Raw genomic sequence first — 3,435 nt, 5'->3', positions numbered from 1 at the left:
ATATATATGAGCTAGGTTCAAATGTGGATAGACATTTATTGCGTTGACGTGTGGATAATGTTATTTTGTGAGAATTACAAAGAAAATGTGTTGTTTGATAATATGAATACGTTCAATCTTATATAATTATTTTAATTAGTAAGCATTTTCACTAATTAAATCGTCTATAAGGTTATTATACACTTTTTTTTAATCATTCTCTTTCTGTCAGAATGTTATCAGGATGTTTATTGAGTCGTATTCTGTAAGGATTAAAATATATAAAAAAACGATGAATGAGAACAAAAATGAATTAGAATTGGTGAGAGTCCATTAAAATAACAATAGTTCTGTGAGATTAAAAAAAATATGACAATTAATCCACCAACCCCTTCTTTACTTGTCCCTTACCACCCTTCCACAACTACCACTAGAATAAGCAATGTACTGTCAGACGGAATTAATTATGGCAATTTACTTTAAGGGGAAACATCAGCAACATGAACCACTCACCACCAATCACCAATCACCTCCATCATCCTACTCTTGCCACCACCCTCACAACCACCATAACACAACTCCTGCTACAACCATACTCATGTTACCATCCTACACCTATATACCACCGTCCCACTCACGCCACTATCCTCACTGCCACTAGAACACAAGTCATGCCATCACCCTACTCCTTTTGATGTGCACAATTATACCTACCAGTTTTAAATTTATAGCATAACAAACTTAACTAGCTAGAATGTACCTATTAAGTGTACCTATTCGAATTATAGAATAGTTTAGGTATGTTGGGTGTCGATTACATGGAATGCTATTTAGCTAATAAAATAATTACTAAAAATTAAATGAGGAAAAACAGTCAAAAGTGGGGGTTTTTACTGATTTTGCAAGTTCAACAACTTAATTCAATTAACTAGCAAATTAACAACTAGAAACTAAGAAAGCAAAGAGAATGTTTTTAATTCAAGATTTAAAGATTACTTTTGTTAGTTCCGAATCCCCCCTTTTCCTTATGGTTGATGTATATTAGATTACTTTTGTTGGTTACCAAATTATTATATAACTAGTTTATATGATCAAATTCCTAGTTTTTACCAATTTATTACTTACCATGTAATGATTGTTTGGGCTACTTTTCTATTGGTTCAAGGACCACCTTTGGTCCAAATTCCTCCTATTCTTCTTTATAAATAGTCATAACATGGTAAATTGGGGTTGACTATGTTTTACATGAAAGTGTTTATGGAAATCTTTCTTGCACAAGCTTTGTTAATTGCCTGACTTGTGATTTGGATACTCAAAATGGATGCTTGTTGATATATAAATGTTGCATCAGTTGCATCATGTCTTTTCTTGCTAGCTTCCATAAATCTAATCAAAATTGACTAAAGAGCGGTTATCTTTTCGGATTGGACTTGCTCTTTTTGGTTGAGGTGATGCTTTAGTTGTTGATAATCTATCGTATCTCCACTTGAATAGCATACTCGAACCGTCTTGTACTCCAATTTACAATCCCTTGTAAAATGGGGTCCCTCACAAGCTTTGCATCTATCTTGTACCACATTAATTGATTCACCCATATTTGTGATCTTATTTTCCATGGCATCGAGTTAAGCCATTACCAACGTTAAGACTTTAGAAGCTCCATCTCCATTTACTTTTCTTCTTTTGATATCCTCTGTTGTGTTGTGATACTCCCTTGAATGCTTGGCGAATTCTTCAGTTAATGCTTTGTTGGTGGTCAAATCCTTCTTTGTCATGGTCCCTTGAGAATCTAAAATTTGGCAGGTACACACGTTAATTCAATCATAGAAAATTGAAATTTCTTGTTGCACATTGATATCATGTTGAGGGAAATTTCATAACAATCTCTTGTAGCGCTCCTAAGCATCGTATAACGACTCTCCTTCCAATTGTTGGAAATTTTAGATATTTCTCTTAAGTTTTGCTACTTTAGAAGCAGGGGTCAATTAGTGAAAAAATTCAGTCCTAAAATCTGCACATGTAGTGATTGCTCCAAAGGGAAGTGATTTTAACCATTCTTTAGCTTCACCCATCTGTGACCGGTAAAAATCGTAGCATCACTGCATCTATACTCACGTTTGGAGCAATAAAATAATTTGAAATCTCCATCACCCATTGTATGTGCTCGTAGGCATCCTTCTGGTCCTTCCCAAAGAATGGTAGACCTTTTAGCATACTAAGAATGTGTCCTGGGAGCTTAAACTTTGTCGTGGTTGGAATTTTTTGTGGAACAAGACCCGACCCATTATCTTTCATCATATGTCGATTGTACTCTTCCACTATCATAGTCGTGATGTCCCCTATATTTTCTACTAATACAAAACTAGAAAAACACGTGTAAACCAAGCAAAAAACAAAGAAATAAAATTAAAACTGAAAATTAACGGTACCCATGTCGTCACCTGGGAGGTGCCACGTCGTGGGAGCTGTTGAAGCAGAAAACTAAAAATACAAGAAACTAACTTTTTGTGGGTTTTTCCCACAAAAAAAATCGATTATCCTAAAGCAATTAGATTAAAAACTAAAATCAGTTGTTCCCTGGAAACGACGCCAAAAACTTGATGTGCACAATTATACCTACCAGTTTTAAATTTATAACCTAACGAACTTACTAACTAGAATGCACCTTGGCAGTGTACCTAGTGTATTTATAGAATAGTTTAGTTATCTCGGGTGTCAATCACAGTGAATGTTATTTAGCTAATAAAAGAATAACTAAAAATTAAATTAGGAAAAACACTCAAAAGTGGAGGGTTTTTACTGATTTTGCTAGTTCAGCAACTTAATTCAATCAACTAGCAAATTAACAACTAGAAACTAAGCAAGCAAAGAGAGCAATTTTAATTCAAGATTTAAAGAGTACTTTCGTTAGTTCCGAATCCCCCCTTTCTCCTATGGTTGATTTCTAGTGGAGTACTTATGTTGGTTACCAAATTAATATATAACTAGTTTATAACCCGTGAGAACCACGGTTATAAAATTAATTAAACTTTTATATTAAAAACTCAAAATTATTAATCAATTATTTTAAATAAATTATTACTTAAGTGATATTTTTTTAATTATATAAAACTATAATTGTTGATTTAAATAAATGCGTGAAGGTATATCACCTTATAATCTGTATTAATTTTATTTTATTTTTTAATCTAATGTTATTAATTTAATATAGTTAGATTGCAAAATTTAAAATTTGAAATTCGAAAATGGAGAATCAATTATTCATTTAATGTAATTAGATAGAAATTTAAAATTTGAGATTTAAAATCGATAATTAATAGGTTGACAAGTGGTATGATAGGTACATATAATATTAATGAGGAGTTCTAATAGTATGACACTTGTCAATAGGAGATTAAATATATTTATTTATTAGAATATGGACTTGTTATATGATCAAATTCCTAGTTTTTACCA

At 32.2% G+C, this 3,435-nt stretch overlaps 1 non-coding gene across 1 annotated transcript; it reads left to right on the top strand.

The window, feature by feature from the left end:
• Window positions 1-1,833: 1,833 nt before the first annotated feature.
• LOC145080800 (small nucleolar RNA R71) lies at window positions 1,834-1,940 on the top strand. The gene has a single exon (XR_013695384.1). It is a non-coding gene; the product is annotated as a small nucleolar RNA R71 (small nucleolar RNA).
• Window positions 1,941-3,435: the final 1,495 nt, after the last annotated feature.

The sequence above is a fragment of the Lactuca serriola genome, chromosome 1 (assembly GCF_051521515.1).
Source record: "Lactuca serriola cultivar US96UC23 chromosome 1, Lser_US96UC23_V15, whole genome shotgun sequence".
Lineage (NCBI taxonomy): Eukaryota > Viridiplantae > Streptophyta > Magnoliopsida > Asterales > Asteraceae > Lactuca > Lactuca serriola.
Note: the sequence above shows the minus strand (reverse complement) of the source record. Positions and strands in the feature narration are given on the sequence as shown.